Genomic DNA, 15,757 nt, shown 5'->3' with positions numbered 1-15,757 from the left:
GTGGCAGTGCTTCTTACTTGCTATGTTTGCCTAAAGAGTTAAGTTCATTTAGGATGAGGATACTGTGGAAAAGAGTTTGTGAAATACTGCTTTAATAAAATTAGACGAAAAACCTAAATCACCAATTTTTAAGAATACCAAAGCCACCTTCTCACCCTTTCCACCCTCACTCAGGGTGATTTCACATTTTCACTCAGGGCTTTCACATAATACCTTGCTGGAATGTCAAACTGAATTAAGAAAGATGAAACTGCTCAGGAATAAGTGTGCAAATTAAACAAGGAGCAGAAAGGGGTTAGAGTTTTCTACTAGATCTCTCTCTCAAACAAAGGCGTGAATAACTGCTTTCCTCTCTTTCCAAACGTGCATTCCTCTCTTGTTTTTACTATTAACTGGCAGTTCTGTCATACATAATTACATTGCTCTGGGATTCAGCAGAATTTGAGGAAGTCACAGTACCAAACAGGATTTCACCAGTATCATATTATTTTGTGTTACGCACACCTTACAACAGGTATGAAAACCTATGAGTAATGCTAGAGGTTTCATAAGCATGGTTAACAAGTATCTTTGCTATTTTACAGTATCCCATATTCTAAGTACTTTGAATAGCAGATTGCATCTTGCGTTAGTTCCTGTCACAGAAAAACTCGCTCCTGACACTCCAGTCTCATTGACAGGATGTCAATGCTCCCAGTTACAGGAGCTAACTCTTGCCCCAGCACCACGTCATTTCTCTTGCAGTGTGTGCAATCTACTTATAAAAAGAAAAATAAGCCAAACCTTAAAAGGAAGCAGAGGATGAAGAACAGAGGTGCACCTTCTTTATCAGCAAATGCTAATGAACCACAGAGAAAATGAGAGTTCTTCATGGACTAGCATTAAACGTGAAAGCTAACAGCCTGGCTGTCATACCACCACCTCCTTTAGGATTGATGAGCTTTAATTATTCAGCAGGATCAAGATCACTTTTATATTAACTCTCAATAGTATCTTAAGTATATCAGCTTTAGCCTTCTGAAATTTTTTATTTGCAGCCTCAGGCTCTTAAATTTCTGCACTGTTTTCACTTTCCACCTTTGATTTTACTAATGGATGAAATTTTTAGCATAACATCTGTCTTCAATGATGTTAAAAGACCTTTTAAGCAAAAACATATGGTACTTTCCTGTGGTTTTAAATCACTGGCACACTTATCTCATATTGAGTCTCTTGGAATTGCATTAATAAAACCAAACTCATGTAATATAGTCAGATGATTAAAGACTCTCCAGATTATAAAGGTGACTGAAGTTAGAAGTCACTTGGGTAACCTTTCTTTAGCCTTCTTGGGGTTAAGTACTGCAATTTTTACTTACTTGTTCTCAGACTTCTTTTTCCATTGGAATCCTTCTTCACGGGTTTTTGAGGGATAGGGTTAGGGTTAGGGTTTGCTCACTGAATAAAAAAGGATTCAATACCTCATTTCCTCACTGGTATTTATAGGTTTTCAACTATTGTACATAGATTAAACCTTTCATGGCAGACAAGATTTATTCATTTCTTTACATTCCTTTTTCCTTAGTGCTCATTACTGCAATACAAATGCTTCACTGACCACTAACTCACCTTCAAACTACTGCTGTTTGGTGAGAGATAGAATTACTGTGTTTCCACAGATGAGATCCAATGCATTTCCTTTTCACGGCTTGGCAATTTTTTCATTAAACAAAGAAAGACTCCTAAAACCCACGACCTGCTCTCAGTAGCTCACTGTGTCATACATATGAAGGATGAGGAAGCAAAATCTAAGACATGGAAGGAAAAATGTTTAAAAGACTGCATGCAGTGTATTGTCGTGTTTTCATAAATGTCACCATGTTCACCACTAGTGCAGCATCCCTAGCTCATGCAGCACATCCTGTAGAGGTATTTCCCCATGGAACATTTCATTTTATTTCAAGGTAAACCATGTCCGTATTATCTAAAATTCTTGGGCCATTCTTGGACTGTACAATAGAATCTTCCTCCTTCAAGGTCTTACAGAAATGACATAATTTAAACTATTTAGCAGGTAAGCTGCTACCCCTACTCTGAGTTTCAGCACCTTCAGAGAAATTCGTGGTTTTAGCCCTTTTTCCTTTCTTCCATTTTTGCATATGCTTGGATGCCTCCTTTCCAGACCACAGCATTTCCTTGAATCATATTAAAAAAATGGGCTGGAATGGACCTCTGGAGATAGCAACCCTCTCCTCAAAGAAGGGCCAACTTTAAAGCTAGATCTGGTTATTCAAGGTCATATCCAGACTAGCTTTGAGTTTCTGCAAGGATGGAAATACCACAGCCTCTCTGGGCAATCTGTTCCAGTGCTCAACTGTTCTCGTTCATCTGCTTGCTAACGATTTGGATCTGACTGTGACTTAGAAATGTCCCCAGTATCATGTGATTAACACTGGCTGGTTTTCAGTGGCTTTCACTCCGGTAAGAGGGTGAGATATTCCTCTCTTGTTAGATATACCTTATGCAGACCATTTAGCAGCAGGCATTTTTGAAACGCTGCCTTCTGGATAAAGTCTTGGAGGCATTAATTAGCTGGCCTCCTTGTCCTATCTGACTTTTCAGTACCAAATTGTGCATCTAACATAATGAATATGCTTGTTAGAGAGGGTTTAGAAGGGATGTCATTTAGCATGAGTGGGCTGTTTTGTTCCTGTATCACTGCATGATTGTTCTTGTGTTGATTTGTTCCTGATTCATTGCCTTAAAGATCTGTAATGTCTAGGCATACATGGAATACCCTATTTTTATTTTTATTTTTTCTGTTGCCATCATCAATTGCACCCTTTCCCATGGCTTTTTCACTTTTGGAATTCATGTCTTCATTGCCAAGAGGCTTGAACTGGAAATAGCTGTCACTGTGCAGTATGCATTTCTGGTACTGCCTTATAGCTGGATTTTGCAGCAAGCAGTTGACATCTTCTGTCTTCACACACACAGAGAAGGTTATCCTTACACTGTCCTGCCAGGGTACCTCCTTTTCCAGTTTTCACTGCTATTAATATATTTCCCAATTTTAAATAATAAATAAACTTTATATCCAAAATTAACTCTACAGGAGTGACTATTATAGAGATAGCTGGATGCTCAATTATATCCTTTGACTTTTATCTACATAGAATACATGGTCTTGCATCCTACTAGCCTTGTTTTGTGCCACAGGTCCACTTTTTCGTGTAGTCAGTCCCAGAAATTGCACCCCAATACTGATGCTCATTTCTGTGGCTATTTCTTCTTTATTTATCTCAAAAGTTGCATGCCTCACCGTTATAAATCTCCTTTCAATAGCAACATTGCTGCTGGCTGCTTTCCCCAGAGACATTCTTCAGCTGTACACATTGAAGACTTTGATGTCCTCAGTCTGCTTTAACATTCATCTTCTCAAACACCTGCTTTTCATTTTTCATTGCATGAAATATCTTGTATGATACTACAATTTGCTGGGTTTGTGCCTCTGCAGTATGCTTCTCTTCTAACATGAACTGTGGTTGATGCTTCTCTCTGGGGCTGTGTATATGAGTGACTGCTGACCTCCCACATTTTATCATTCACAGTAGTTCTGAGGTGTCCTCTCATCTGCTCTCTATCTCTTATGCTTTGAGCCATTCTAGTGATATTCTAGAATGTGCAAGTGTCCTTCAGTAACATACGTACTTTTATTTCATTTTTACCTCCTCCTATTAGAAGTTTCCCAGCATCCCACTCTCCTGTGCAGGAGCATTCTTTTTATAATCGGTCACAGCTGACTGACTCACTCACACCAAAGGACTCAGTAAGTCCTCAACTTTTCCAAGATTTCTTCCCTGAACCAAGAATTCCTCTTTCTGAAACCAGATACTTCAAATCACTCCCACTGTCCATTCACCTTTCTTCTGTCAGCTTCAGAGCTTTTCTCTTATTAATATCCATAAATGTTCTCATCTGTCTGTACAAAATAATATGAGAAACACAGAATGTTTCTCCTTTTTTTGCCTGCAGTCCAGCAGAAAAATTGTTCCATCAACTATACCTGTGCATAAATTAAGTTTTCTAGAAGTTCATCAGCTGCTCACCTCTTGTCTTTCTCTGTATGAGGAACAAAAGGGAAAAAAGGGGAGAGGAAATTCTGTCTCTTCCAATACATCTTCCTCCTACTGTCCTGGTGTCCTGCCAGCTCCCACCCCTACTGCCCCTAAATTCTGCCCCAAGTGCCTCTTTGCACAAATCACTGCTTTTCAGATATCAGTTTGTGCCTCAGCATCTAACATGTCAAACAAGCTTGTCCTTCTCAAACAAGCCTGTCCTTCTCAAATGCTTCCTGTTTCAAGCTCCACTGGCTCTCAGTACTAACTCACAATTCCAGTTTCAGTATCCCCCTTCCACATCTGAAAACATTCCCATTTCCCCACACTTTTTATACCTCTTCCTGCTCATCCTTTGTGCTTTAGTCTTGTTCTGTCTGCTCTCAGGCAGCATTAACTGGCTTGAACTACCTTAGAACTGTGATTGCAGACCAAAGATTCAGGAAGGTCGGGGCTGTTACACATGTGGGTGTGCTCTTACACAAATAGTAGAAGGTTCAGTCCTGACTTAGGAACCATCTACTATCAAGTCCATTTTCCACTGTATGGTAGTGCAAGAACCTCTCAAAGAAAAAGAACAACTAGAACTTGAGGATATTAGCAAAACAATATATTCTGCACTAGAGGAGATTTTCACTGACCATAAAAAGTATCTGGCTAAAATTTTCCAAATAAATTGAACAGACTGAAGATTGTGACAGTTTTCTTTTTTTTTATATGTACAGCCATGTCTCTATATTATATTTACTATAGAGAAAGGGCTCCTTTTTGAAAAAGTGCATTGTGGTGAAACACCTGGGGTGGGAAGAGATAGTGGTGGACAGGACATACAGCAAGTCTCCCCCTCTCCAAAGGCTGTGCCAGTATGTACAGGTATGCTTCTGGGGGACTGCGAGGGGCAATTTTACTGCTATGGGCCTGAGCCCAGCAAATTAGTCAGTGCAAACCACCACAGTGCTTCCCTGGATGCTCCTGTTCTCTGACTCCTGTTCCTGTTTTCTCCCTCCTTGTTGCATTGAGAGCAGTCTGAGAAATGGTACCTTTGCCTTACCCAGATCCTATCTTTGCTTCTTCCTTTACACCATTGCTAGCTGCCAACCTGCAGGACCCCTGAGAGCACAGCAAGGTACTTCACTATGAGGGTGGTGAGACACTGGAACAGATTGCCCAGAGAAGTTGTGGCTGCCCCACCCCTGGCAGTGTTCAAGGTGACGGAGGAAGGTGTCTCTGCCTGCAGCAGGCGGTTGGAACTAGATGATCGCTAAGGTCCCTTCCAACACACACCATCTATGATTCTGCAAGTATGCAATGTGAATAGGGCTGTATTCTCTCCCAGGATGTCCTTCAGAGTGCTGCATCCTTGTCCATCCAAACTATGCCCATTGCAGAGTACAAGACACTTACTATACTCTGGTGCATTTGTTTGAACTAACATAGTATTTTGCTATCCATAAAATAAAATTTCAATAAAATTGAAATCCTGCTCTTGAGCCGCAAAAGTATTTTAATTATAATTAAAAAAAATAAATCTTGCAATTGTTTTCTTTTTCACTAAAAAAAGGAAACATTTTCAACACTAAATTAGTTCTGAAATACTTTACTTAAAATTCTACACTGAAGTAATTGGCAAAACTATCTTTAAATGTTATACCCATATGTATTCTCCATGTGGAATTACATACGAGTTGAAAATCATAATTTAAAACTTCAAGAAACCTCTTATCAAACATGTTCTTTGATGTGGTACATGGCTGTAACATATTTGATGACCTGCATTATAGTAAGTAATATTCTGATCATATGTTGCAAGTTGTTTAGCTAATTAGAGAAATTACAGGCTTTGATACTAATAAAACACTGTCCCAATATTTTGCAGGGGTATGAAGATCCTTTCAGTTAATAATGGATGCTCCACAGGTCCCTTTCTGTGTACAGTGCACACATACCTCCTCCTGGCTTAACCATACTTATTTCTCACACTCTGCAGGCCATTAAGCCCCACTTCTTTTCCTCTTATTAAAGGAGAGGCTGCTACAGTTTTCACCATGGATTAGTTTAAATACAAAGATTTGTGTCATTTCTATCACTGCACAGAAAACCCAAACAGCTCTTTGCGGTGACAAAATGCTGGAGTGGGCTTGGATTTTTAGTTTGCATGTACATCTCAAATGCAAATTATTTTGGACAGTAGGTGGAAAAGATGTAATACAGCTATACGGCGACTACCTACAGGTTTTTCCAGCGATGACTTCTGATTACATTAGGCATTTCATGGGATAAAAACATTTCCTTTAAAACACTGCAGATCTGATTGATTGTCAATAAAGTCAGCAGGTGTTTGAACACTTAAAAAGCCAGACATACACACATTTTCTTTTCAGTGATGAAATTACTCCAGTCTTTAGGAAGCATATACTACCAAACACCATGAGGCAATAAAAACAAAAAATGCAATAAAAATCAGCAGAGTAGAAAATACTGGGTCTGCTTTCTGTGAGAACATATGGTAACAATGATTATTACTTATTATTCGATCCTGCTTCAACCCAAAATGTACTTGGCAACATTTGAACACAGAGGAAAATATTATAACGCGAGCAGGGCTTGACTCTTTTAAGCCCTTGAGCAGTCTGTAGGAGGGGAAGTGGCCCTCAGAAAATTAAAGGAAGTCTCCTCATACCCAGTTGCTCCCCATCACTAAGTCTTTCTCAAGGACATGGCTTAAAAGATTTGTTAAACTCCAAGCACTATAACTGTGCGTGGTCAGCAGGAGATGATCAGCTGTCTATGGGTTACCTTTTCAGTTTACCAGTGGATGTTCTTGAACAGCCTGAAGCAAGCCAAAAACTTCCCAGAGATGCTCTAAACTGGTCAAGCCAAACCAGCTTTTGAATCACACTAATCCTGTTTGCCATCTTCGTCAGAAACAGAGTTTCTGGAAGAGTTGCAATATAAAATGTTAAGATTCAATAATCTGCTCAAACACCTGTAAAACTGACTAAAACCCAGTATCAGTGATTGGTCCTACCAATACTTTCCGTATGCAAAATTAAATATTGGACGATAAATGAAATTTTCCCTACTACAATACATGCAAATGGAAGACAGTGCTGTCTATTAGTTAGTTAGGCATTTTGTAAAGTAACTTTCCAGAAGGTCATCTCTACTACTAAATACTAATAACAGCAGCAAAACTACCATTCCTCTCCTGTACTGTTTGGAGAATAGGCATGTGGAGGCAAAGGAAAATAAGGATTCCATTAGGAGCTGGACTGACTGTTGAGAACAGGAAGAGTTCTTACCAGGAAAAAAAAACAGCTTCTAGTCGCATGAGGAAACTCAGCAGTCCTAGATACCTTTCTTTACCAAAGCCAATAAAAATTTAGGAAGTTTCTCTAAGAAATCAAAGTAGTGAAGATGTAAGTGTCCTCCCTCTCCGGTCCTTCAATATTTAAAGCTGGAGGAAATTGTACATAGCATGTTTAACACTATGAAACGTTCATGCCCACAGGGTGTTTCAGGCGGCTAGCGCAGTTTGGAGAGGGCATACCATGAGAATTCTAAAGGTCAAATATTTTTTGTTGTTCACTGTACACCAATGCATAAGAGATGACAATCCTTAATACATAAAGAGCTGTAACTTTATGGGACAGCATTCATTCTCTTCTGTGAGGAATCATACTTGTCCATGCAAAGATACACCATCAACAAAGAAAAGGGAGCTCAGTGTAATAGAAGGGCCTGGTGATGAAGCAGCTGCACAACTACAGGTAACAAAGACTACAGAACACAGGCTACAGACTAAGGCTACAGGTAACCAAGACTACATGGATAGAGACAAACAAATTGGAGTAAATCACGTGGTGACAACTCTGCACAGAAGAATGTTGCTTTGTGCAACAGAAAGTGAGACACAAACTGATTCTGTACTGAAAGCAATGTAGGGCATCATCAGTATAGCACTGCATTGTAATGGGGGTAAACTTGAAAGGAAAAATCACTTGTGGGGTTCACATACTTCTCCACAGATCACTTAAATGAAACCAGCATGATTTGCTACAGGTAACTGCTCTGGCAAACACTACTTGCAGGGAAGGTCCAGATACAAACAATATGAATGAAATACAACTGCAGAGCTACCTGTGATTTTTCTAAGCAGTTAATACTCATGACTGATATCAGCTGGAGGGAAATTACAACTAACAGAAATGGAGTCATCTATCTGCATTCATCACACTGAAATGTTACAGTCACATGAGCCTTCTCATGTTAGAACATGCCCCAGTACTGCCTGAGAGAAACAGAAGTGGCTAATTCACTCTGTGAATTTATTCAGTCTTTGATTACCTTTCTCACTCTTCCATCAAGCTCTAAACAGTGCCACGGATTACAGCTTTTCTTTTTTTATATGAGCACTGAAACTTAAGTAAATATTTCCCCATAAAAAACCCACACACCGAAAATGCAGTTGACCTTTAAAGGGACACTGTGCCAAATGTGGAGTCTCATTCTAGTCAGTAATAAAAAAGTAAAACAGAAGTTTAGTTTCTTTTTCTTTTATATCTCAGCACAATCTTAACCATGGAGCCCTGACATCTTTATAATAGCAACACTGTATTTTCAGAAACATTTCCCGTATTTAAAAGAGGTATTTTTGTCAGCTTAGTTCTGAGAAGACAACTCTGAAGACAAGACACAATTCATCTTGACTCAGGCAACCACCAAATATGCCTGTGAACTCACTTGCTCGCTTTGCCTGCAAAGCTGCCCAATTTCCGTGACAAGCTAACAGAACAAAAATCTGCTTTTCTACCTGTGGAGGGGTAGTTCAGCGCTCTGTAGCACTTTGATGCCTTTCTGTTCACATCCAGGAAGAGAAAGGCATTTTCAAACACCTGCTTTTGAATAGTAGCGATTTTCTAACCTGTGCTTTACCCTAAGCTAATGAAGACGTCACAAACTACAGCTAACGTATCAAAGCCAGCAACGAGCTCACAGCATGTCTTTCTACTCCTTGAAAGTACATACTGCTAGACCTATCATGAGTAAAATATAGTGAAACCACGGATTCAAAAATACTGCAAAATGTAACAAATGTATTATTCATCTAACTCTTGCTCATAGTTAATAATATTCATCAATAACCACAGACAAAGTGATATGGTTCTTACATACACTGCTGGATATGACCAAGCAGGAAATCATTTGCTAGATGGTGCCACATGAAACTGAAATACATGCTTATTTCCAAAAACACTACTAGAATTGTTGTGTGAACAGCCAATTCTGCCAAATCTGTGCCAGATTTTTTAATAAGTATAACTGAAGTAAATGACAAAAAAAAGTCAAGGTCCAGAAGTCTGTTTTAAACTAGATGCCATTCTGTATCACCTTTACTGAACCACATAGGATTACCATGAAAAACAAAACAGGAGCACTGCAATCATGTTGAGGTGCAGTAAATAAGAAGCATTTACATGAACTGCATTTTTCAGTTTGTGTACAGTATGCAAAAGTAAGAACACCAATACTGCATCACTAATCCATCTCCCTCTGGAGGCAGGAAAGCTCCTCTCTGCAGGTTCCCAGAGTCTCTGGTGCAGAGGTTAAACTGATCCTTGCAGTAACCCACCTTTCGGGACTACAGCACTTCAGTATGCAACTTACTAAAAGCAGTACTAGTTCATCTGTCTACCATATGATCCTAATTCAGAAGGCATTTTGAGAACCATGGGAAAATACATGGCAGCATACCTCTGATGTGCTATAAATCTACTCTCATTCCCAGTGCTATTCCCCATCAACTACAGTCAATGACTCCACTTTCTCCTTATGGCTGAATACCAAAATTTCTTGTTCTTCCTTGGTTTAATGGTAAGTCTTTGCATACACCCATACAAAGCAGCAAAGGCAGTCAAATGGAACTCTCTACCAGAGGGTAACTTCCACCCCCAGGTCCTCCCCATCCTGGGCATCCATATGCTTAACCAAGGGTCACCTCAAAAACATGTAGCCAGCTGAAAGGCTCACAGGTTCACTGGCGAGGCACAACCATGTCTTTGGTTTGTTCACTGATCACCTGAAGTAAGACTCCTCCAACATATGTGAATAATATCTTGATTAAAAAGGTGTCCAGCTAAAACATGCCTATAAATACAACCTTTAGCATGAGGCATGGCTTTTCCAGTTGCAACTTTTGGGCTAAGCCCAGCAAGCCCAGGATTCATAGTAGTACCTCTTATTAACTGAGATGTGGCCAATATCTCTGCCATCATCATCAGTTCCTCCAAATGAGCAATTCAGTGTGTCTCTCCCTTTCATAGTTCAGATTTCATCCAATATGAAGGACAGTTTTCAAAACAGTCTTGCATATAGATTTTCGATTCTTTCCACTTGCCAAATCCCACTATTATCAAATGCTATGCATGGAAAAAACTGTTACAAAAATAACTAAAGCTTCAGCACAAAGTATCTATTTCTAATATCTGTATTACTGACCTTCAAGCAAAATTCTATTTTAAAATTAACAGTGTTGTTTAGGTATGTGGTCTTTCACAGTTGTTTCCCCCTGCTTCAGAAGAATGAGAACTACCTTTTAGGAGATTTACATCTAGGCTTTCTCTGCATTAAAACCACTTGTTACAGCATCCGCACTGGAGCAAATTCCCCTGCAGAACACCACCCCTGTAAGCACAGTGCCATGCAGAGATCCCAGGGCTCATCCTGAGGTAGTCATTTCAGGTACCCGCAGCAAGTCTGTCATACGGCATGGCAGCCAACAGAGACCTGCTCTTTGCTTCTCAGGACTGGGCCACAGGGTCATGTCTGGCCAGTGCCACTGGTGTTGCACTCATGTACCAGGGGCTTCTAGCAGCCAGACCCACTCCTCCCGAAGTAGGGAAGTAACTAAAAGCAATGTCAAATGCAAAGTGGGTGTAAGACCAAAAACCAGCACAGAACAAACAACATGTAATTATGTGCAGTTCTTTGGCAGGCTACTGCCAGTAAACATTGAGGTTCATAAAGAAGTAAGCAAGATCCGAGAGAAATAACATACAACCTTAAGGAGCTGGTCAGTCATTTCTGGGTACCTTTATGAAATAACATTCAAACCTATTAAAAGGTGCTTGGTGTACCCTTGTTAAGTACAGAGTACTCAAGTTTCAGACCCAGATCATCTGGTGGCCTTTGGCAAGGTGTCTTCAGTCTCTCTTGACATTGCAAATTTTTCAACACAGTGAATTTTACTCTGTTGAGTAGTTCTACTCAGGGGGCTGACTGGATGCCACTCTAACACATACAGCAGTTCAAAGTGCTCAGCACATGACAGGATCGCCCCTGAAAGGCCCAGGTAAGGTCTATGTTAGCACTAATACGGCTTCCAATACTGACTTAAATGGCAACAGCTAGGACTCAAATGTCAATTACCAGAAACACAACAAAACTGAGTTTACCAGCTTAGTATGTATAGAACCAATGGCCATTTTCAGAACTGAATTTAATGGTACTTGCTAGCCCAGGGCAAGTGTAGCTCAATTATTGAGTCAATAATTTTCTCCAAAAACCGTATTGTTATGCATGCTTTTTAAAATAAATACAGACGAGTTTACCCAGTTACCAGACAACAAGACTCGCAAGTGCCCATTTAGTTTCTTATAGGCCCATTGATACAGATTTAAAGTTAACGTATAATACTAACTGGCTAGCTTTAAAGCAATGTTCCGTTCTACTTTGATTTGGAAGAAAAACAATTCAGCAAACACTCTGTAGAATGCTGTTTTCATCTTTAATGAAAATTCTCAACTTCTTCAAATGGTTTCCAAACCCATTCTGCTGTAGACATGAAGAAAAAAAAGTTTTCTAAGCTGGGTTCAGTCAGCTTGTTAAGGTAATTCTTCTGAATATATTATTTGGTAATATTTCAACCAGGTTTTTAGAAAAGATACTTCTGTACCTTCACCTCCCATCAAAGTTTACGAGCTGCAGAGAACTAATCTGTAACATAGCTCAAGTGTTTGCTGATATTTTTACAATAAGGCAACTATTTATCAGTTTATTTGTGAACATCTTTGACATAAGCAACATAATCTGATAATATTCCTCCCCTCCCCCCATCACTAACTGAATTTAAACATTGTCACTTTCTAAACAAAGTTGGCTGACACTTGTCATAAATGATAATGAAGACCTATGGTGAAGCCCAGTCCTTGGAGGTGTTAATTGGGAATTTGCCATTGATCTTAAGAGGGCCAACATTTACTCAAAATTTATAAAGTTAGCATACTTTACTACATGCTGGTAGGTACTGAAACACAATGGTTTGGTTCATTCAGAATAATTTCATGATAACTATGGCAAGCACCAGAGCAGTAACTTTAGCAAAGGCATATGAAGAAATTAAAAGGAAATATTAGCTCTCCTGTATTTATTTCACCTACTTGACAATTACATTTAGAATCCTGAATAGTGAAATAAATTCCCTCTTCAGCTCGACACCACCTGCAGTTTGAGCTGTTGATAGCAGAGAAATGTTACCCTGACCAGCCCTGGTATGTTCAGCCCCAGAGCAGTGTAGAGACTTTCCCACTGACCAAATGCAAAGTTCCCCACCTGAATACCATCCCACAAACACTGAAGAGGAAAAAAGCAGAAGCAAGAGCTTTATTTCATTCAGTGCCTACAAAAAGACACAGGCATTTTAATGCAATGGCTTGATTAATTCATTCCAAACTCCCTTTAGCCAGACTACTTAACTCTTACTACAAGAAGAGTGCACAATCCTGGGAAGAATATTACACGCTGCATTACTCTTAAGAAGATGAAGAGATAGCCAGCGTATATAAAAGTGTAGCTGGAAGGCATCTGTTAGATATTGACAATATTGACTTCAAGAGGTCTTAAACATCTTTCTATTTACTATTTTTTCTGAATGGTTTTTCCATTCATCATTTTGGTTACAACTGACATTCTGAAACTAAAATAAACCAGAAGGATTTTTTTCCTTTTCTTTACAAATTGTCGACTTCGTTAACATTGTCAAAAAGCCCACAAGAATGAAATTAATATAGCAATATAAAGACAAAATTGGCAGGTGTTTATATTGTACTTGGACACATCCACTAAACAGTCTCATACATCAATCTACCGTCATCACTGGCAATGCCTACTAACGTTTTATGTTTGCAGTGTGAAATGACAAGTATAGATATCGCTTCAGCAGACGGAAAAACAACACGGGAATAGTATCTGACACGAATGAGAAGCACGGAGTAGTGACTCAGGTGTCGTTTAAATGCCCCGTACTTCCAGGATGGACAGCGGCCACTGTCTCTGATCTAAACCGTACCTGCAGCGACCCGATCGGCAGCGCACCAGCCGCGGTGGGAACTCCGGGATTCACCGTTACCTGGAGCCCCCTCGGCTCCCGCGGAGCCCCGCGGAGGCTGCGTTCCCTCCCGCGCCCCAGCCCCTTCCCCCGGTGCCACCGCACACACGCCGCTGCTGCGAGTCAGAGCTCCTACACCCTCTCCCCCAGGCCTCCCCCCCCCCCTTTTTTTGGCTGCAGTGACAGCCGGGGTCTGCCCCCCTCTCCCCGCCGGTGATCGGACCCCCGCAGTCGGTTTCCTCCCCGGGGCAGCTGGTTGGGAAGGACAAGAGGTGAAGTTGCCGGGACTTACGGTGGCAGCGCTCCCGGCGCTGGGGAGGCACCTCTCCCGGCCTCCCGTCACCTCGGGCCACCTCCGCGGTGGTTCGGGGCCCGCAGCGGCGCAGCCCGGACGGCCGGTCACTCCTCGGAGGAGCGCACGGCTCCGTCCGCTCCGCAACACCCGTCCGGTGGGTGCCCGCGTCCCGGAGGGGGCGGGGTGGCCGAGCGCTTCAGCCGGCACACGGACAGGCACTGGCCAGGGCCGAGCCCCTCCGGCGGGGCTGCGCCTCGGGAAGCATCTGCCTCCTTTCATCCGCGACGAGCACGCCCCCCCGCTCCCCCCAGCCGCCGGCGGGGCTTCGCGCCGACGTCGGTGCGGGGCGGACGGAGAGCGCCCGGCGGCAGCGGCAGCGCCTCCCCCGCCTCCGCCTTTCCCGCGGCTCCCGGCCGCCTGCTACCGGCGGGGCGGCCGCGCAGGAGCCGGCGCTGCTCCGGCGGGCGGGGCGCGGGTGATGAAGTGACGAGGGGGGTGCCGCTCCCGCCGCACCGAGGAGAGGGGACGCCAGGGCCGGCACCACGTCCCCCGTCTCGGCCCCGCCGGGGAGCCCGTGGGCGGCGGCTGACAGCCCTGCCCCGGGTGTCCCCCGGTGAGGGCCGGTGGTCCCGGGTCCTGCTCCGCTTTACCCTCTTCCTCCCGTCACCTTCCTCCTCCTAGTCTCGGGGAAGTTTTCTGACCCGAGGCTGCGTTGCGGTCCCATGGCGGGCACCTTTCCGAAGAAGAAAGCCGGAGGAGTGGAGGGCGCGGATCTGAGACCCCGGACCTCGGGGAGCCCTGCCCGCCCCGGGGATGCACCCCGCATCCTCCCTTCTGCCCCGTCTCCTCTGCTGCTCTCCCAGCTTGCGTGAACCATTTACCTACCGTCCACTGAGCTGAACAACAAGGGATGGCCGCAGAATTTACCGGACGGCAAAGTCATCTAAATTCCCGTTTCTGCTCCAAAAGCGTTTCAAACAAAAGGAGAGGCCGAGGAAGACCCTGTTCCGATCACCTGTGGTCTCCTCAGAAGAACAGCCCCCTGCTATACCTGCTACGCGGGCATCCAGAAGCAACTGAGCCAACACCCCCACGCTGCAAGAGCGCGTCGAGTGATTCTGTGTGAAGTGCTGCAGGGTAGGACTTCTCTGCTGTGAGTGCTCCAAGCTGCCCAATATTTAAACACCCGGAGAGCCACAGTAAGGTAGGAATAGTGAGCGAACGCACGGTGATTCACCTCCGCGCTCCTGCCAAACGAGGCAGCGCGGACAGCAGGTAGGAGGGTGTCTTCCCAGCAGATGGAGTCAGGAGGCAAACAAAACAAACTTGCTCACAAGGTACCACCACCAGGCTAAGAATAGCTTGCTTCTTTTGTCTTCCTGCACGAAGGACGTCGCTGCCATCAAATAAAAGGAACTTCGATACTGGCTTTTAAGTTGCCCGGCTTGCTTCTGAATGAAGTTAGCTCTTACTGAAGTGGTTCTCAAGTGTTTTTCTTCTACCTGCTGCTTTCTTTTATAGACTACAGTCAAATTTTACAGCTTGCCCTTTTCATAGGAGCCTGCATTCAAACACAGTGGTCTGCATTTCTTCCTGCTTTCACAGAGCTCGGGCTATGCTGAAGAGGGAGGGAGGGAGGAGAGGAGCAAGGGAGCTTAGTGCTGAGAAAGAAGCGCTGGGCTGGGCATGTAACCAAGAAGAAGGAACCTCTTTGCCACTTTTTCCAGCAGCTTTTTGAAAGAGTGGCTCTAGATAGCACCATCGAAGAAATTTGTCCTCCTTAGGATATACTGGGGGCAGGGGGAGAGGGAAACTTAAAGATGAGACACTCATCTTTATGATGAATGCTAATGTAAATCATCATCTCCTTAAGATTTAAATTTTCACTACAGATTTCACCCTTTACTCTTGTGAGGACAGCAAGGAGGATCAGTGGGAGTTGCTTTTATGAGCTCTCATAATGCCACAATTGCTTCACTG

General features: G+C 42.8%; 1 protein-coding gene across 1 annotated transcript in view; it reads right to left on the bottom strand.

The window, feature by feature from the left end:
• Positions 1–14,141, bottom strand: part of CALCR (calcitonin receptor) — a 171,412-nt gene extending 157,271 nt beyond the window's left edge. The window contains exon 1 of the mRNA XM_062604981.1: positions 13,775–14,141. The gene's annotated coding sequence lies outside the window, so the exon portion shown is untranslated. The remainder of the gene's footprint in view (positions 1–13,774) is intronic.
• Positions 14,142–15,757: the final 1,616 nt, after the last annotated feature.

The sequence above is a fragment of the Pezoporus occidentalis genome, unplaced genomic scaffold (assembly GCF_034315485.1).
Source record: "Pezoporus occidentalis ecotype Australia unplaced genomic scaffold, CSIRO_AGI_Poc_V1 ctg9, whole genome shotgun sequence".
NCBI lineage: Eukaryota > Metazoa > Chordata > Aves > Psittaciformes > Psittacidae > Pezoporus > Pezoporus occidentalis.
This window is presented reverse-complemented; position numbering and strand designations above follow the sequence as displayed.